The sequence below is a fragment of the Cricetulus griseus genome, chromosome 7, assembly GCF_003668045.3.
Source record: "Cricetulus griseus strain 17A/GY chromosome 7, alternate assembly CriGri-PICRH-1.0, whole genome shotgun sequence".
Taxonomy (NCBI): domain Eukaryota; kingdom Metazoa; phylum Chordata; class Mammalia; order Rodentia; family Cricetidae; genus Cricetulus; species Cricetulus griseus.
Window position 1 is genome coordinate 89760961 of NC_048600.1, and position 21159 is coordinate 89782119.

The following is a 21159-nucleotide window of genomic DNA, read 5'->3' on the forward strand; positions in this document are numbered from 1 at the left end:
TTAGTTATGCCTCTGTCCCTCATTTACAAGGGATAACTCCAGCCTGCCACACATTGTGCACAATCAAAACCACTTTGTACTATGCTAAACAAGAACGAGGTGACCAGGGACTGCATTAAAAAACAGCTTTATGAAGCATTTCTGGGTTCCTCCTACATGTGAAACCCTGTGCGAAAGACTGGGTCATAAAAACAACTGATACATGGGGCTTGCCCTTAAGGAAGCCCTGAGTCTGTAAGGAAGAAATGTGTAAATAAACCGTTAGAATACGGCCGAATGTAAGCATTATAATGCCGTAATAATGCAAGGGAAATCGGTTAATACACCTAAAACGCTGAGAACAATGTCTTGGGCTTATGAGTCACGCTACATAGGCACCAGCTATTTTCATTATTCAATCCGAAGCAAGTCAGGGCAAGCAAGAAGGGAGTCAGAACATCTGAACTGCCTCTTCAAGAATGAACTGCATTTGATCAGGAGGTAGGACAGAGAAGGGGAAGGCATCCAAGGGCAAGGGGCTGGGAGCCCCATGTACTTGGGAAACCGCAAACTTTTGGGGTCTATAAAATAAAACACCCCAGAGGCTGTCAGAGATGTTGGGGGGGGGCTGTGGCGATGGTGAGGCAGGGGCCATGTAGCCTGCCCATGGTGACTAATTTGTGACATTGTTAATAGAAACTATTGGAAACAAGGTTAGACATAGACTAGAAAACTTGATCTGGACCTTGGGGACACTAGAGTAGAAGACAGAAAAGTCAAAAGCTAGACCAGTGGGAAGACCTAGTGGGTAAAGGTGCTTGCCACTAAGTCTGACTACCTAAGTTCTATCCCTGCGACTGACACAGTAAAAAGAGAGGACTGACCGCTGCAAGTTGTCCCGACCTCCATAACACAATACACACACACACACACACACACACACACACACACACACACACACACACACACACACGATACAGGGTTTTTGTTTTTTCTTTTGGTTTTTTTTGAGACAGGGTTTCTCTGTGTAGTCTTAGCTGTCCTGGAACTCACTCGGTAGACCTAGACTGGCCTCATACTCATGATCCTCCTGCCTCTGCTTCTTGAGTGCTTAAAAAACAAAAACTTAAAACAAACAAACAAACAAACAACAACAACACACACACACAAAAAAAAACAGCTACATTTATTACCAGGCAGGATAAAGGTGTACACCTTTAATCCCAGCACTCAGAGGCAGAGGCAGAGTCAGGTGGATCTCTGAGCTCAAGGCCAGCCTACTTTACAGAGTGAGTTCTAGGACAACCAGAGCTATAGGGAGAAACCATGTCTCCAAAAAACACAGATACTGTCTGTGAGGCTGTTTCCACGGAAAAAAAAGGGAGGGAGGGAGGAGAAAAGAAAGAAAAAAGAAAACCAACCATGAACCAAAGCAAAAGTGAATGTCACAACAAATCTGGCAGCCAACTGACAACTGCACGGTGGAAATGTCTTGTAGAAGCGGCATCTGAAGGACCATTGGCTACAACACAACCTCATCAGACAATGAAGGGACAGCACTGCCAGGAGGCACCATCTGCCCAGGGCCTACAGGTGCAAGAGTGGGTGGTATGTTTAGGGAGCCCTGAAGCAGACCGGTGTGGCTGAGTATGGAGTGCAAAGGTATGTCTACGGGAGAGCAGGCAGAGAGCCAGGAAGGAGGGAAGAAGTGAGCAAAGTGTTTTGAGGAAAAAAAACTGGTTGGAAATGATTTGGGTTTGGGGCTCAGAAAACTCAAGGTCCCTCTGGCAAGCTGGCAAGACACCACTTGTTAACTAATGACAGGGATGCCTGATAATAAAACCTCCCCTGTGTTGGCTGAACTTGGCCTTTGGTTCCAAGTTAAAGTGGGGGACCTTCTCTGTAGGTGTCTGTTCCTGACAACCAGCAGGGGGCAGCAAAAAGAATGATCCAAAGACAGAACCTAAGTCTGTTTGGTCTGAGCCAAAAGTCTCCAGAAACTTCTCACAGGTATGGAATCCAACCACAATACCCGTGGTGGTGAAGTACTGCGTTGAGCCAAGAAGAAAGTGACTAACAAAAGACACTGAGAACGATTGATGCTGGCGAAAGAATTCCCAAGCTATGTTTGGTTTGGTTAAAAAGGAACTCTACTTTCATTCCAAGCACATTTTCAAAAGTACCAAGTTCAAGGGTGAGGTTTCACTGAAGGAATTTATCTTTTTAATCCAATAAATAAAAAACAGTGAGATCATAGTGGACTTTGTTCACGTGATTTTTCCTGTGCTGGTGTGGAACCCAGGACCTCATAGACATAGGCAAATGTCCCGCCACACCCCTAACGAAAACCAAAATGTCTTCAGCTTCATTAGGGCACAAATCCTGTTCATTCTTTCTAGGGGAGGAGGGTTTTTCTACATGGCATCTATAAAATGATAGGAGTAATTCTGAACTGATGACCAAAGCTGGGGTTCACCTTAGCTCTGATTAGGAACATATGCAAGGGAAAAAGGATCTGAATAATTATTTTTCGTTGCTTTTTTGAGCCTTTCTTAGTAAACTATGAGTTACACTCTTCCTTGAGAGAAAATCTTGGAAATGACCCATTTCCCCAACAGGGCAGCATTTCCTATCATTCCCACATGGGATATATATATATATATACATATATATATATATGTATATATATATATATATATATATCTTAGCTAGTCCAGGAAGAAATTAAAAGTATTTATTTTCTGATTAAAGCTAACCAGAATCAAAATAGATGCCACCAAAAGAAAACCCAGACTCTAAGAAACAACCCTCGAGCTGGCACCCCCCCCCCAAGTGGGAGGCAAAGGAAGCAGTCAGAAAAGGAAGATGAGTTACCTACTTCACTAAGGGGGTGGGGCTAGACATCTGTCACTCAACTCCATTACATGGGTTTAGAGCAGAACATCTTTTGGGCCCAATAGTCAAGGCTGACTGTGCAAAGCATTGGGTACAGGCCTAGAATCTCAGCACTGGAAAGGCTGAGGCACCAGAGTATGTCCCAGAGTAGCCTGGACTACATGGCAAGACCCTTTCTCAAATAAAAAAGGAAGGAAAGAGGGGAGGGAGGGAGGGAGGGAGGGAAGGAGAAAGAAAGAGCAGGTGAGAGGGTACACGATAAGCTGTGAAAGGTAGTTAACATTCAAATCAAAAGCAAGCAAGGCTGTTGTTCTGGCAACAGAAAAGTTTGTCAAAATGAGATTCTTGTCTACAAAACCCGCAGCCTGGACTTGAGCTTCAAGAAGCTGGCTGGACCAAGCTCTGGTGGCTCAGAGCTCTCCTTCCTTTCTGCTCCTCAGATGCCAGGGAGCTGCGCCCTGCTTGGGGAGTGCACATGGGGTCAGGACTTAGGACAAAGAGCAGACAGGCAAGGTTGAATGGCGGTTTTATCTTTAGATGGACATGAGCTATAAAAAGATTCAAAATGTGTCTTATAAGTAAACTGGAAAGGAACATGAGAGAATTTTGCAGAGAGATGGAACATTTTACATCTTGTTTAGGAGGAGATTTCAATAGGTATACCAGTTGTCCAAATACACTGAACACACTGAAGAACTATGATTTTTGTAAGTTACGGTGAAGTATACCTCTAATCCCAGCATTGGAGAGGCAGGAGCAAGTGGGCTTCTGTAAGTTTAAAGCCAGCCTGGTCAACATAGCCTGTTCCAGACCAGCCAGTGCTACATTGTGAGACCCTATTTCAAAACCAACAACAAAAACATTGGTTCCTCTCTCCAAGAATAAAGGTAACTAAGAATTCTAAAGTATATGCAGGGTGCCTTTCTCTTGAGTATTGTTCCCACAAGGGATGCTACCTCTTTCCCTGTCTGTCTTTGCTATTGTTCTTTGTCTCAGTGAATGACACCAACTACTCTCCACCCAGTTTCCCAAACCAGAAAATTAGGATTCCTTCCAGCTTCTTCTTCCTCACAACTGGAATCCCACAGGCATCTCCTCAAGCCACTCTTCTCATCTCTATCCCAGTCTGGATATCCCAAGTTGCTGCCCCTGCCCCTGACCATCTTGTCTGTCATACATAACACAGCCTCTCTGTTGAAGTCCTTCTGGTGTTCCCCTCATTGCAAGGATAATGATCAAATTCCTTAGCCAGATGCCCAAAGGCAGTGCCTTCTTTTCTTGAAACCATCTACAGCACCCTCCAACCACCCTCCCCCTACTGTTCTCCCCTCACCCCTCACCTGCCTACCTCATCACCTTCCCCAGGACCTTGATCAACATGAGTTGTTTTTAGAAGTCTCTCTCCTAGGTGCCCCTGCCTCCTCCCTCCCTCCTTTCCCCTCACCCCTTCACTTGATAAAGGACTCACACATTTAATTGATGGCTTTCTGTGACAGGGCCAGGCTCTGGGTACAACCACATGACATGTGTCAGTTCATTTAATAGCAATTATGGCTCTGCAGAGTAATGACTGGGTTTCTATTTGTCTCCCTGTTTAAATCATAAGTAGAGACTGTTTTGTTCAATGTTTCTTTAGTACCTCCTCAGACACTAGGAAAATTGCAGGTGCTAGAGCTTAACAAATATTTGCTGGATGAACGAAAGCCCTGATGGTTAAGGCACAAAATGGGATGCATTTCATTTCACTTTTCAATAAGCATAGTAGTCATCTAGGACAGGAGACATACTGAGATTCCTACTTAGCAGGCTTCAGCAAAACCCAGCTGTATTAAACGTATTTCTTAGGGATACAATGTCTCAACTGCCTTAACTTCCTCTCTAGCTTTATAGCTCCTAACACCACCTCTTAGGAAGAGCCTGCCATACACATTGCATGGTCCTGACCTCTCGCACATAATCTCATTTAGTCCCCAAGTCCCCCCAAAGGAGGCATTACCATCATGATGGAAAGAGAGGCTAAGTAATTCTGATGAGGGCATCAGAGCCTCGGTCCTACTCCAGGAAGGACAGAAAACTGCTTTCACACAGCAAAAGCCCCTGTGCCTCTTCCTTACTGCCCTGCTACCATGTGTTTCTGCGCTGCTGCTATACAGACGTATATACTTCCTACAGAGTGGGTATCTACAATGGTTGGAATATATCCCCCAAAATGCATGAATGTTAACCTCCAAATTCATATGCTGCCGATAACTGAGATCCCACAGGGTCATTATGGTAGGGCATGCTTGATGGACTTGTGGGTTGTAAAAGGAGGAAAAGCTGGGAGTGATAATATACTTAGGAGGGAAAGGCAGGGGAAATCTCTGTGAATTCAAAGCCAGCCTGGTCTACATGGAAAGTTACAGGCCAGCCAGAGACTTAGATCCTGTCTCAAACAGACAAACAAATAAATAAACTAATGAATGAAGCAGCAGCCTGGGCTGACACTTGCCAGTCTGCCTCATCATGTAATTTCCTCACTAGGTTCTCACATTAGCACAGCAAGTTCTCTTACCCGTTAAGCCAAGTCCCCAGCCTCAAAACCTCTGTTCTTTATAAATTCCTCACCCTGAAGTATTTCATCATAGTACAAAACAGACTTGGACAGAAACCAGGATTCAAGAGACTCCAGCCTTGTTGGGGCAACTCAAAGGCAGGAGGGGAGATAGAACAGGGGATCCATGTAGCCAGGGAGGCAGAACTGGGGTCCACAGAGCCACATAGCTGGCAAAAGACAGAGCTGCCAGCAATGGAGCAAGAGATCCTGCTATCAAACAGTTGGCCTCACAAGCTGCAGTTACCTGCGTAGATCCATTCTGTGGGAGGGGCGTTCAAACACAGGCAAGAGTTGATCTTACTGTTCAGAACTGGGTGGTGGGCTGGGGGAGATCACAGTGTGTTTATCATCCCCAATGGATCATGATTAAAATAAAACCAAAACAACATCTTTAAAGACCAAACTGTCTGCAGTTAAAGCATGCAGGACTGAGAACAGGATTGCCATATGAAAGCTGCCCTGGGTGATGGGTATGTGTATGTGTCACGGGCGACTCTGCAGAGTGAGAATGCAAAGTGACAGGACCTGGAAGACCCTTGCAGGAAGCCTTTAGCTCAGAACTGAGCTGACAGCCTTCCAGGATATGGAGGAGACATGATGGGCTTGGAGCCTCCTGAGAGGTGAAGGAGAGGTCTATGCTAATGCAAGTGAAACCACAGGCACACAGAGCCTCAAAATCCATATTAATGGGAGGAGACTGACAGCAGCGGACTCTGCTGAGCAGTGAGTACCACAGCATGGAAGCCAGCAGGGTCCCCAGAGCCATAGAGCACTAGGAGAAAACTGGAGATTATGTGGGTCCCACCCTTCCCCTCTCCTGAGGAAGGGTGGGGTGAGAACTGCTACTGCCTGGCCCAGCCTCTTCCTCGACAACTGTGATAGATATGTCAATCTACAGAACCCAAATCTTCTTAAATGGAAAAGACCAAAAGAATTAAAAATTAGAAAGCAGAACAAAACAAAAAAACCACCATGAAGTTGCCATGTGCCTTTCTGCCTTTCTGCCCTTCTGTCTACACCAGCACAGGCAGGACTGTGCCAGTTAAGCTGGAGAGGTGAAGCCTTGAGGGAAAAGATGGAGGCAGAGTCGTGTTCACCACACCCTGGCCTGGGCTTCCCCTGCTTGCCTTTAACACCCTGGCAGAAGCTGCTTGCTCCTTGCTGGCTGTGGTATAAGTAGCCTTTGTTCTTGGAGTTTAACCAGCACAGGCCTCAAGTTTCCATTACATCCCAGCCCTCCATATTTCCTACCCCACCTTTGTGACCTCAGGCTAAAGAGAGAGAGAGAGCAAGCCAGGCAGGCCAGCTAAGCCAAGGCAGCGCCTCTCCTGAGAGCTCTTCTACTGGGGTGACTTTCTGCTGTACTCCCCATAAAGCTAGACACTGTGGGGCTGTGGGGCTGTTGGGCTGTGGGGCTGTGGGGCTGTGGGGCTGTGGGGCTGGGGTCAGGGGCAACAAGAAATGCCCACAGACACAAGCGTCCAGAGGAGCTCACTTGCCAAAGACACAGACAGTGGCAGCTGTCCCACAAAGGTCAGTGTACTGAAAGGGAGACAGGCAAGTCATGACAGCATGACCTCCTGTGTGAACAAGCACCCTAAAGGCAGACTAGGGGGTGCTGGTCCTGATGGCAAGCATGGTCAGCAAAACATAACAGACACTAAGGGCTGTACAAGCAAGCTTGTGGACACCTGTTGGCACTGTTCCAGGGAGAGACGACACTTCTGAGGAACATGGATGCGACTCACACTGGAGAGCCAGTCAAGCAGGGGCCAGGCCGGGATGGAATCTGCCCATTAGCTCCCATGTCCCCTTCTCCTCCTTCCTTCCCTTTCTTCCGGAGTGGTACATGGACCAGGTTCTGATTTTGGGGCTCAGGCTGGCCTGGAACTCAAGAGCCCCCACTCAGCCTCTCCTGTGCTGGGATTTCCAGGTATGCACCACCATGCCTGGCTTCTTTGTTCTTTCTCTTTCTTTTTTCTTCCCACCTCCTCCTCTGCTTCCTTCTCTCTTCCCCTTTTTGAAGCCTTTTTTTTTTTTTTAATGTGTATGGATATTTTGTCTGCATGTGTATATGTACATGATGTGTCCATGGACACTAGAAGAGTGCACTGGGTCCACTGGAGCTGATGAAACAGGATATTGTGAGCTACCATATGGGTGTTGGGAAGCAAACCCAGGTCCTCTGGAATAGCAGCAAGTGCTCTTAACCATCGAGCTGTCTCTCCAACCCCCCACCTCAGCCCCAGGTTCTTGTGTAAAATAGGGCCATCTACATCTGAAAATCTTCTCTGGTTCTTCCTCTTTTCAAGATTTATCCTTATTGTTTTTAGTTATTTGCAGGTATGTGAGTGTGTGTGCATGTGTACATGAGTGCAGATACCCTTGGAGGCCAGAGGTGTGGGATTCCCTGGACTGGAGTTAGACAGTTGTGAGTCACCTGATGGGGCACTGGGAACCCAACTTGAGTACTCCAGAGGAGCAGCAAGTGTTATGACCCTAGCCATCTCTCTGGCCCTACTTCTTAGTTCTTAGTTTGTCTTTTTACCCACCTAACTAATGGGGAAATGTGATGTCTTAGAGGAGGAGAACTAGAAAAAGGAGACACACCCCATGCCCATAAGAATTAATAAACTAAACTCATGTCTGACCCAAGTGTCTCAGCATCTCTTGATGTCCTATTCATACACCTTTCTAAAATGTGAACAGTTGCTAAGCATACATATTCCAATTGCTAATCTAAAAGAAGAGAGGATAGGCAAAGCTTGCAGGGTTACTCAAATATTTAGCTGAGGACTCATAAGAGCAGCCAAGAAATGTATAAAGGGTTAGGGATAGCTATGCTCAAGCAGCGCTGCACCTTGTCTCCTGGTGGGATGAAAAGGGACAAAGGAGAGAATTCTGGGACCAGCGGTTTGTTCAGGACATGTCCCACAATGATCGGGCAAGGTTTGCATAAAAGCTGTATTAACAGCTATTGTTTTGTTTGTACGTGTGGCACTGGGGATGGAGTTCAGAACCTTGAACGTGCTAAGCATATGTTCTGCCCCTGAGTTACATACCCAGTCTTTTGTGTCAGTGGGAGGAAAGCTCTAGAAAGGGTTAAGGACTTTGAAGCCCATTTTCTTCTCCAGTCCTCTATTTCACCTGCTCACTTCTTAAGACACAAGCCGTCATTCGAAGTGAATGGCTGTTTCCTTTTCCCTTTGCTCACACCCCAGTCTGAAGAAAGGGCTCCCACCTGGGGGACTACAATGCTGGCCTTTGATGCTCTTGGACAGTTTTAAACCAGGGCTGCAAATATAGCTCAAAATCCTGGCACAGGATCACATGAGAAGCAGAAAGAGGCAGGGACAAGGCGGGGCCCATCCCAATGAAAGCATCTGCTTCAAGGACCCATCCCATCTGCCCAGAGTGCTGGGCTCCTCAACAAACACAGCTCCCGGGCCCCCAGTGTCAGGCTGGCCTGACTGCAGTCATGAAAACTATGCAAGGCTATGGTCTTGTACAGAATCTCGCCAACATTATTCTTGGCTCTGCTAACATTGCTTTGGCTTTAGAAAGTCAATAAATAAAGCAAGCAGAAGGTCCCCTAACACCCAGGCTGAACCAAAGGGTTTGGCCTTTACCAAGCCAAGGGGAATATTCAGTCCAAGGAGATACAGCCTTTTGGATACCTGACACTTTCACATGGTTTTTCCTTGGGAGGCCAGCGGTGCCCAGGGAGGTTGTGCTACATGAGAATCAATGTTGCTAAGCTACCAGCAGACACAGTGGCTAAGGAATAGCCAGGGACATGGGTGTGTGTGTGTGTGTGTGTGTGTGTGTGTGTGGCAGGGGGTGGGGGTATCAACAGAAGAAAGGAAAGAGGGAAAGGAAATACAACCCTACCTGAACAACGACCTTAAAGACTGAAGAGCAATCACTGGTTGTTGAAAGTTTCAGTTCTAGAAGGTATACAGAAACTCTTTCCAATAATCCTAATAAGACATAAAGTAATACAGAAATAAAAGGCACTGTTCTTGGTGGGGCTCAGTGTAGAACACTTGCCTGGTATGCATGAAACCCAGGATTCTACTCCCTGGGAGGGAGGGAGGGAGGAGGGAGGGAGGGAGGGAGGGAGGGAGGGAGGGAGGGAGACAGGAGGGAGAGGGAGAACAAACTTGATTTCCTTCTATGTATTCTAACATTTCTGCCTGGTGATCCGGGTGCAGCAACTGAACCACAGAAGCTCCACCCTGCTGGTTGACTGGCCGGACCTGTCCAGGAAAAGACTGTGGTGATGAAGTGTTGGGAGTGAGGTTAGGGAAGATGGCACAGGGTTGCACAGTAACAGTGCAGTGTCTACATGTGCTGTCAACAACAATTCCTTCTTCGGCACCGTCTATTTGGAGATTTTCCTAAATCCTAGGCAGTTGTCAGCCCTTTATTCCTGTCACTAAAAGTCTTTGGCTTGGCAGCTGGACGGTGGTGGCACACACTTTTAGTTCCAGTGCTTGTGAGGCAGAGGCAGGCAGATGACTGTGAGCTTGAGGCCAGCCTGGTCTATAGAGTGAGACTTTAATCCTAAACAAATAAATAAATAAGTCCTCTGAGCTTGCCTCTCCTATGTGAAGAAGCCAAGAAAAGAATCCAATTTTTATTTGTCAGAACTAGCCATAAGGTAAACAAATACAAAGAAAGAGTGTGCTGGCCAATTAAGCAGGAATGCAGGCTCTGGCAGAGACATGACCCAGTTTTTCCATTCACTGCCTGGCATGAGCCACCCTGACTGTGTTGGCCTGGGGAGGAGGCTTTCCCTGCTCTGCTACAAGCCTACTGCACCTCCTTTTCCCTATGGGAACACCTAATTCCCATTCAACAGAAAGGGAATGGAAAAGAAACCTGGGCTTTGATGCCACAGAGGCCTGGGTTTGAACCCTTGTTCCAAGCATCTGCTCCCTCATTCACAAATCAGACACGTCAGTCACCCTGACTTAGGTCACTGAGGTTACTAGGGGGGAGAAAGCATGTGGTCCATAGCAAACGTTCTTAGGAATGGTCTCAGTGATTGATTCTACTTGGGCTCACTGGATATATAAAGGATGCTTCCATGCTGAAAAGAGACAGGGTTTGGGCTCAAGGAACTAAAAATGCAAGAAGCAGGGTAAATTCATCTCACAAAAGGGTGGGGGGACATTCAGCATGATTAAAAAAAAAATTGCTTTTAACGTAAAAGAAGTCAAGAAAGCCACGGAGTTTTCTATGATCATTCATACTAAAAAATACAGCCAAGAAGCCAGAGGACTTCCCAGATAAACTGACACTCACATAAACACTGACATCCATTTGAAATTCCAGACTCAAAAAAAAAAAAATTAAAACCAAAGAAATGGAAATCCAGAAGGCTAGGAGTTTCTCTACTTCTTGGAGCACAAAGAAGACAGCACAGCTTCAACTGATGGATGGATTCTGGTCGGGAATCAGGCTCAAGTCTCAGCTCAACCCACCAGCGAGACGACCCTAGGCAGCTCAGGAGGACTAAATGAGAATCTAGAGCGGTGAGACTGGTCCCCACACGTGGCAAATGCTGAATTAGAGATGAAGCTACCCCTGTTGCCGCAGAAAGGCTCTGAGCATGATGCCTGTAGTGATGCGATTCAAGGCAAAAAGAAAGACTTGTGGAAGACGGAAGACGCAGATGAAAGACATACAGCTCCATCTGTGGGGGCTGCAGACTGCAAAATGAGGGTGGTGCCTGGGATTTCAAGTTTAAGGCCAGTGAGGAGCAGAGCGCCAGAATGTTCCGTCTCTGCTCCACCACACAGCACAGAAAACACACATCCCCCAACCCCCTTTCCCCCCATGCAAAGGGCATGCAGGAACACGGCCAGTGCATGATCCTTCTCACTAAGTGCCCTAAACTCCGGAAGACAGGAACTTCAAAAACACAGAAGTCAACACCTGGTGTGCAGAGTGGCTTCATTAAGCAGTGTCAAACCTGCCAACGCGAGCTCAGTGTCTAGACCTGATTATTATGAAATAAACTTGATTAAGAACAAATCCCTCTTAAGAAGAGCAAAGAACTCAGTGAGTCTCGTGCGCATCGGAAGCTGTTCTCAATTATCCCTTTCTCCTGTGAACTCCACAAAGCGCCAGCAGGTGGGAGATAATTAAAGTTTTCATAAAACTTGTTTTACATGCCTCGGTTGGAACCTTTCTGTTCCGTAAAGCTTCCCCTCTCCGGTCTAAAGAGGAACCCATAAAGGAGGGATTTTTTTTTTTTTCTCGCAAAAGAATGTTTTTCTGGTTACATTTGGGGTTTTATGACTTGAGACAGATGAGGGTGGAGGAGGTAATTTATGAAAAGGGCTATTTCTTTTTATTCATATTTACATTCTATGAGGGAGTGAGTTTGCTTTCTGGACTCTCTTCCCAAGCCTATCAGGGGAATGGAATCCTTGCTCCCATTTGGCAAGACTCACGGAGCAATGAGAGGTCCATCGCTGTCGCTAAGGCCCCTGCCTCCGCCAGCACGTGGTGAACAGAAGTGCCGACGTGGAAGGTCTGCACTGTCCCCTTCTAAAGCCTCTGTGACAGCACCCATCTGATAGCTTAGTGCCCCACTCCCAAAACAGAAAAGCTACCTCTTCTCGGATAGTTTTACTCACCAGATCTAATCCTAACACAAGGCTGGCACTGGGAAAGTTAATGGTCAAGCCTGGCATGGTGGCACACACCTTAGATCCCAGTGCTGGGGAGGCAGAGGCAAGGGGATCTCTGTATGTTTCCAGGCCAGCCTGCTCTACGTAGTAAGTTGTAGGCCAGCCAGGGCTACATAGAGAGACCCTGCCTCCAAACAACACATAGCCTATCAATCCATGAGGAAGCTAGTCATGTGGAGATGAGAGGGGCAAAACTCTTCCTTTCTAAAAAACGGAGACTAGGCAGTGAGAAACTAACTAGGTGCTTTAACACAGGGTTGGGGTAGGGGAAAGGGAGTAGGACAGGACGGGACCTGATCTTATAACTTGGGTCTTTGGCTCTTGATGGACCAGAGTGTGCTTTTCAATTGAGAGTAACCTAAGAAACCACATCATGAACAACTCATTAATTACAATTTGGGGTATTTTAATTGAACTGGGACCTTGGGTTTGAATTTAAGGAATGTATGGTGGATTGCAGGTGGACTATTGCTCACAAATCAATCACTTTCTCCTTGATGACTGTACGGAGGCTCTCTTCTGCAGTCCACACATCAGGGACCTGAGGTGGCCTTAGCAGCCCTGGAGCCTGGTACCCCCTCATTTCCACCCCTACCTTGCACCCAGCCCTCCTGGGTAAGTTGGCACTGGGGACATTGTGCTGTGGTGGGCTGTCCTGTGAATTACTGAACTCTTCTTAGCAGCAGAATCTCTGACCTCTACCCAGACACTAGTTGTAACATTTTGTGACAACCAAAAGTGGTGCCAGAAAGAAGTACGGGTGGCTGTAACAGTGACACTCCTCCTCAGTGACCACAGTGAGTACATGTTATTTGTGTTAGCTCCCGTTGCCATAACAAAACACCTCAGACAATCAGCTTCACAAGAGGAAAGTTTACTTTGGCTCACAGGTTAGAGATGTTACATAATGGTCAGATGGCCCTTTGCTTTGGGTCTGTGGGAGGCAATATTTCAATGGTGGGAGTGATGGTGGAGGAAGCTCACCTTGTGGTGTGCCTGGGAAGCCAGAGAAAAAAAGGAAGGGCCAGAGTACAAAGATCTCCTTGAAGGATGCTACAGCCCCAGCCCACAACAGGAAGGCCCCCTACTAAGTCCTTCCTTTTAAAGGTTTCCCCACATTCCAGTAGTACCCAGCTCGGCTTAAACTTTTAACACTTGGGCCCTTGGGAATATTCCAGATAGAACGGAACTGGGGTACCCTAGTAGGGTACTGCCTTGTGTTCAGGTACCTCCAGGCTCTGGCAAAGAGAGAGCCTGAGGTAACAGTTTTTGTTTTGTTTTTATCTCTCTGATTGAGAGACAGGCACCCTAACAAACAACAACTTCTGCTTTGTAATATCTGCTTGAACACACTCCCTTCCACTAGAATACACAGCTGAGATGTAACTACAGCAAGTTCAAATCCCTCTACTGGGTCTCTACTGGCCGCCAAACAAACCCCCTGAGAGCTATTCCCAAACCCTCACTCCTTTTTGCCCGACTTCCTTTCCTTTATCCAGAGTACTTTATAATTTCACCTCCTCCAAAGAAATAAGCAAGTCATTTCTTTAAGAAGAAAAAATGGAAGCCAACAGCACACACATCAGGAGACGTTTCAAGGGGCGTTAACTGCCATACAATGCAGGGATGAGGACAGACCAGCAAACATCACCTAAAGCGGCTACCAGCTCCTAATGGTTAATCTTGGTTGTCAACCTGACTGCACCAAGAAGTGCCTGGATGAGTAAGGCATGCCAACGAGATGTGTGTGGGTGTGGAAGCATTTCCATGTAGGAAGGGCAGCCCTGAATGTGGGCCAGTACCTCCCGCCCCCATGTTGTGGACTGAAAAGAAAAGGAAGAGGTCCACCCATGAAGACACACCTATTCTGCTCCCTAGTTGCCTGAGTACTTTCCCTCTGTCACACCCTCTTCTCCAGGACCTGAAACCCAACCAGGTGAGCACAGATAAAGCCTCTGCAACAATGAGCCCTTAAGCTGATTCTGTGGTGCATTTGTTACAGCAATGAAAACCTAACACTTGGTTCAGAAAGAACTCATCTTCTCTAAGATCACTCATTTTTTTTTTTTACAACATTGTCAATACCTTCCATCACCAAACTTTTGGGGTAACACGTCTACATAGGCTACTCCTATAACTCCCAGGGCTGTTGGGAAGGTTAATTTGGCTGGTATCTGTAAACCTTTTAACATGGAGTCTGGCACACAGAAAAGGGTTAAAACCAGATGGTTTTAGCTGTTATCTTAGTGTTTCAATTTCACTTTAAACTAAAATCTCACATCTCACTCATACTAGTCCAGGACCTTTCTATGGATTTGGCATTGTTTTTGGAGCACACTGTTCCCAGCCATCGAATTTATCATCCAGTTTCAAACTTTGACCAACAGACACTGGGACTTTCCCAGGCTTCTGAGACGATATGATGGACCCACCTGTCCTGGTTATTCATACACAGCCTCCTCACCTCCAGATGCCACATATCACAGAACATTCCCCCCTTTTCTTCAAATTGGTCCTTTTCTAGGTTTGGCTATTTAACTTACACCTCTCATGAACAAGTCCACACAGTAGATAAATGCTGATCAGTAATGAAAACTGCAGCCTTCGAAACAATAGAGCCTCTCTCTCTCTCTCTCTCTCTCTCTCTCTCTCTCTCTCTCTCTCACACACACACACACACACACACACACACACACACACACACACACACACACGAGTCTTCAGGAAAGCCACTGGCAACCCAGGGCTGCTGTGCCCGGGAAAATGAATTGCTGTGGGAGGATGAGAACAGCCATCAGCTCCTGGCAGGCCCTAGACAAGCCCAAGCCAGGCTCACCTAAAGAGTGAGCAAGAATGTTTGAGAAGGGGAGACAGAATCCTGGCTTCTGGTGGGAGAGGCAGTTGGGAGGAGACTCAGAGGTTGGGCTGGGCATGTGGTTCCATGGGAGAGCACTGGTTAGCACCTGTGAGACTCTAGGTCTGAATTCTGTCACTGCAATGGGGGGAGGCAGGCAAACAATAACATGCAGACCTGGCCCTTTTTTGTTTTGTTTTGTTTTTTGTTTTAACAGAATAACTTTTAAATTTTATTTGTTTATTATGTGCATTGATATTTTGCCTGCATGTATATCTGTGTGAGGGTGTCAGATCCCCTGGAACTGGAGTTACAGCCAGTTGTGAGCTGCCAAGTGATTGCTGAGAATTGAACCCAGGTCTTCTGGAGGAACAGCCAGTGCTCTTAACCACTGAGTCATCTCTCCAGCACCCCAGGGCTGGCTTTTTAACAAAGGACAAACAGCTAGCAAAAGAAATCATGTGATTGGGGGTAGGGGCTCAATTTCTTCTTAACAGCTCCTTGCAGGGTCAGCTGCATTTCCAGCTTATCAGTCAGTCAGAGAGAAGCAATCACTTAACTTAATAAGGGAAGGAAAGTGCCAGGCAGCTTTGCTGATATCCTGCATGCTTCCGCTGTCGTGGAATGGGAATAGAGAAATTACAGACAGTGCAACCTATTAGCTTCCTAATGCCTCTCCCTGGTGACCAGCAAAGATTTCTTCAGCTCAGTGTTAAATGAATTCCTCATTCACTATACTTAAGGACAACTTGACACTCTGCATCCAGAAAGTTCTCTGAGTGCTCCAGTGGCTGGGCAGTATGCAATTTTCAGATAACTACCCACCTACTGACAGGAATTTCTCCCCTCCCTGACATTCATCTTTGTGCCTATCAGGATATCAGGCCCTCTCTCAGCCTCTCTGAGGGGGCTGCTGCCCTTGCACAGGGCTCAGAGCTTCTCGTTTCTTGGTGGCAGTGGCTCTCTGTACATTGTAGACCATTTACAGCACTCCTGGCTTTCATCACCCTTGCCTCCCTGAGTCTAGACAAATATCCCCAAGGGGCAACTTGAGAGGCACTGACCTGGTTCTGCACTTTATGTTCTTTTAGGAAAACACACTCCTCCTGGTCCCCCACTGCCTGGGACACATTGGTCCCATCTTTGCCTCTCAAGTCAACAGAAACTTGTCAGGAAGTCACCTCCTTTGAAAATCAGCTTTTCTTCTCCACTCTCCAAAAGAAGGGCAGGGCTGAGATGCCTGCTCTATGCATGTTTCTGGCTCTCTCTGCACTTGGCTCTGTGCATAGGCGCACCTGGTTGTGTGTGCACCTGGCTGTGTGTGCACCTGGCTGTGTGTGCACCTGGCTGTGTGTGCACCTGGCGCTGCACATGCTTTTGTCACAGCACCTCAGTCACAGCATCACCATCACCTCCTTCCTTCATGTAGTATCTCATCTGCCCACTTGTTAGCTCATGGTGTTAACACACGGTGAAGTCTTGGGAACACTTGGGCTCCTGCTCTCAAGGGTGAGAGTCCATAAACAATAGTATACAAGAGAGTAGTGGTTATTAGTTAGAGCTATAAAGTAGAGGGGCTGGTGAGATGGCTAGGCTCATAAAGGCACTTGCTGCAGGAGCCTGGCAACCTGAATTCAATCCCTGGATCCTACATAAAGGTAGAAGGAGAGAATCGACTCCACAGAGTGTCTTCTGACCACCACCACCACCACCACCACCACCACCACCAACAACAACAACACACACACACACACACACACACAGGTTTTAAATACACAAATCAGTCAATAAATAGGGAAACTGAGGCTTAGAAACAATGAATGGCCATGGAGCTGAACTCCTGGGTCCATGTTCTTTCTTGCCACACTGTCTAGGAACAGACAGACAGGCTAGGCAAAAATGTTGAGCTAGGTCTCTCTGCCCCCAAGGCTTCTGGCAGGCCATGGCTAGCACTTGACATCCTCCCTCGGTGGGAAGGGAAGGTGGTAAGTTTATTTACAATCAAAATGAATCTGCTAGTTCAAGGAGAAGAAAAACAAATGGCAGTCATTTTTCAGATTCCTGTCACTGGGAAGGACCTCAACATTAGCACTTTATTAACAAGGCCAAAAATCACTCAAAAACCATCGTCTATAAAGAAAGTGGCATGCTTTTTCTCTTAAAGGACAAGGAGGCCTTAGAGGTTTAAACACGCAGGCTCATTCTGCAGTGATGGTCACAGGACTCCAGCTGCTGGGCTGGACACATCTTCTGAGAGGCCAGGGGACATGCCTGGATTTCAGGAAGAGATAGACCCTTCCTTCTGCTCTGGTGCACTTAACCTCAATCCCAACCACACCATCCATAAAATTCAGGAAAGCCAGCGGGGATGGCATCTAAACTAGACGTACCAGCTCCTTCCCTTCTCCAGTTTAGAACCCTGGCCTGATTTATACCTCTCATGGAGATGTGAGACCCAGATTCAACAGCCAGCTCTGCCCAGACTCTAGTTCCGGTGCTCCAGTTTCCTTGGACTCACCTCCCCTGATGCTAAAACACAGAGAAAAGTCCCTTCCTTCAGCAGCAGTTACAGTGTTCAAGGACACACTGAAGGGGAAGCCAGTGCCTGGAGGTTATGGACACACCAAATCGTTAGGTTCCATCTCAGTCAATCCAGTGTCAGTTTCCCCCTGGACTTGGTGGTGTCCCAGTGAATCGCCAACTGTCTAGAAGTTGGACCGTGATCCTCAGCCAGAGCTCCAGCTCCTCTTCCACCATCTCCCAAAATAGCCCTAGGTTTTCAGTTCAGGTTGTGAGTCAAGGTTGAACCCGAAACCAGAGGAAGCATTTCTACAGTCAGCCCACTCCTCGACGACTTTACCCACAGCTCCCAAAGACACAGAGAAGAATTAGCTCTGTTCCCCTTCCAATGCAATAGTCCACATTAGCTCAGGAACTCTGCAGCCAGGAAGGTAACAGAAAACACTGTTTCTTGTGTGTCAGGGATGCAACCCAGGGCCTCACACCCATCTGGTAAGTATTCTGTCGCTGAGCAACACCTATGACCCCTTAAGGATAAAAATTAACTGGGGCTATGAAGACAGTTCAGTCAGTAAAATTCTTGCCTCCCAAGCAAGAGTACCTAAAGTCAACCAACAGGACCCACGTGAGATGCTGAGTGTGGTGGCACACACTGTAGTCCCAGTGGTACAGAGGCAGAAACAGGAGGGTTCCTGAAATTTAACCACTGAGTTCCAGGCAATAAAAGCATCATTATTAGGTAAAAACTTTTCTACTCTATCGGGTTTTCTTTTTCTTTTCTTTTCCTTCCTTCCTTCCTTGCTTCCTTTCTTTCTTTCTTTCTTTCTTTCTTTTTTTTTTTTTTTTGAAACAGGGCTTCTCTGTGTAACAGCCCTAGCTGTCCTGGAACTCATTCTGGAGACCAGGTTGGCCTCAAACTCACAGAGATCCACCTGCCTCTGCCTCCTGAGTACTGGGATTAAAGGCATGCACCACCAAGGTTTATTTTTATTTTCTGCATATTAATGTTTTGTCTGCATGCATGTATGTGCACATGTGTGCCAGTTGAATCCCTTGGAACTGGAGTTATGAATGGCTGTGAGCTGCCATGTGGGTGTTAGATACTGAACCTGGGTCCTCTGCAAGAGCATCACGTGCTCTTAACCCCTGAACCATCACTCCAGTCCCTGATTTTTGTACAATAGCTCATTTAACACACAGGTCAACTCTTGGAACTCTATGACCTCCACTTTCTAGTTGGAACACTAATGTTCAAAGAGGCTCAGAAATTAATGGGCTTCTTGGGGGCCATGCACAAGGCCCCAAATATTGCAAAATGATGATGAGGAGATGGATGGACTTGATTAAAGTCAGCCTGTGAGTGACTTGGCAGGATTTGAACCCAGGATGTTACCACAGTCACGAAATCTTAACCAAATATTAGACTAGCTCCCTCTTGGGCTGAGCCCTCAGAACTCTTCCTGATGAGTACCTGGTAACATTCATGTCTCTTGTTTGTAGGAAAGTCCGTTCTAGACAAGGAAGAGTTAAGACTGCATGGACAAACTCAGAACTCCAAGCTTTCCAAGTTTTGTGGGCTCAAGTCAGACTTGTAACATTAACTTTAATGTAAATTTTTTTGGAAGTGATTCACATAGAATTCCTGCCAAAAAATTTAATAATTAGACAGCTTTAGCTCAACCTTTGTCCGTACATGCCTAACAACATCTGCTCATCTGACATGGACCCTGGAAGCTGTATCAAGCCTGGAAAAGGGTGGCTGGACCTGGAGAACGCCATGTACTGCAGGTTAGCCCTGAGAGCACCTGCCAGTTTCTACCTGCACTATCGCCTCAGCCCAGCTAACCCCTGTGCTGGCTGCATCCCATCCCACAACTACCACGGACTAAAAGGAGGGACACGTAGACTGCAAAGGGTCAGTCATAAAAGGAGCATTTCCCCTGTTTTTCTACCCCAACCTGCAGGTGTAAGGTGGACTCATCGGTATGGCAGCATTTTGCTAAGGGGAAGCCCATGTTACTCAAAACAGGAATTATAATAAAGCCGTAAGGAATAGGCCTGGAGTGAGACTCAGTGGCAGTGCGCTTCTGTCATATGTACAGAGTCCTGGATTCCATCTCCAGCATCGAGAAACAAAAATGAAAGGGGTTTCACTTCTGTTTTTGAGACAGTCTTTCCCTAGTAGCCCAGACAAGCCTCAAACTCACAATCCTCCTGCCTCCACCTTCTGAGTACTGGGATTATAGAAGCATGCCAGCATCCCCATATATATATATTATATATATATATATATATATATATATATATATATCCCTACTCATTTGCTACTTAACAGCTCTGAGCTTCAGCTCCTTGAAATACAAAGTTGAAGGAAAGCAAAAACAAAACAAAACAAAACAAAAACAAACAAACAAAAAAACTGCCAAGTCAGCATCCCCCTCAGAGTTGCTGCAGGGGTATATATAGTAATGGCCACGATAGCACTCTGTGGGGCTGTGCATAGCTGGTGACTGTTATTATGGCTGCCTTAAGCAAGGACACCATCCTTACAGGTCAGTAGTGTTCTCCCCTGAACTCTACAAACACTTGCCGAACACCTGCCCTTTCTTCCCTAAGCATAAAAAAGAATCAACATTAACAGTTCCTTAGCAAGCCAGGCTTGGAAACACAGGCCTGAATACCCAAGGCAGGGGAATTTCAAGTTCAAAGTCTGCCTGAGCTACAGAGTAAATCCAAGGCTAGCCTGGGCAACTTAGTAAGAACCTGTCAAACAAACAAACAAAAAATCCCTAATATGGGTACCATATGAGAAGCCAGAAACCTACTTTATAAGAAAAATTCCATTATGGTTTCTGAGTTATATTCAAACTGCTTTTTTTTTTTAATTACACTTACATATGTGCATGTCAATGCAGGTGTCTGTGGAAACCAGAAGAAAGTGTCAGGTTTCTTGTGACCTGCCTGATGTGAGTGCTGGGAATTGAACCAGGGTCCTTGGGAAGAAGAGCCAGCTCTTAACCACTGAGCCATCTCTCCAGACCCCTAGGGCTGAGTGTGGTGGCATTTTGTGGGCAGAAGCAGGAGGACCATCACAAATTCTATGTCAGTCTGGTCTCCATGACAGCCAGAGCTACATAGCAAGACTCTATCTCAGAAAGCAAGTAAACAAATCAATGAAGAATGGTGGGGGGGGGGGTGTGGAGAGATGGCTCAGAGGTTAAGAGCACCGACTGCTCTTCCAGAGGTCCCGAGTTCAATTCCCAGCAACCACATGGTGGCTCACAACCATCCGTTATGAGATCTGGTGCCCTCTTCTGGAGTGCAGATATACATGGAAGCAGAATATTATATACATAATAAAAATAAATAAAATCTTTAAAAAAAATGAGGGAAGGGAGGGAGGAAGGGCTGGAAAGATGGCTCAGCAGTTAAGAGCACTGACTGCTCTTGAATACCCAGTTTCAGTTCCCAGCACCCACAGTGGGTAGCTTACAACCACCTGTAATTCCAATTCCGGGGGAATCTGACGGCCTCTCCTGGCCTCCCAGGGTACGGCATGCATATGGTGCACATACAGACAAGCAGGCACACATACACACACATATATCTTG

The 21159-nt window shown here is 46.6% G+C and overlaps 1 protein-coding gene and 1 long non-coding RNA gene across 2 annotated transcripts in view; one reads left to right on the top strand and one right to left on the bottom strand.

Moving 5' to 3' along the window:
- Nxn (nucleoredoxin) overlaps nucleotides 1-21159 on the bottom strand; it is a 141928-nt gene that overhangs the window by 54939 nt on the left and 65830 nt on the right. The gene's annotated exons all lie outside the window — the stretch shown is intronic.
- Nucleotides 13874-19611, top strand: LOC118239136. Its single transcript, XR_004770730.1, has 2 exons — nucleotides 13874-14110; nucleotides 19049-19611. It is a non-coding gene; the product is annotated as an uncharacterized LOC118239136 (long non-coding RNA).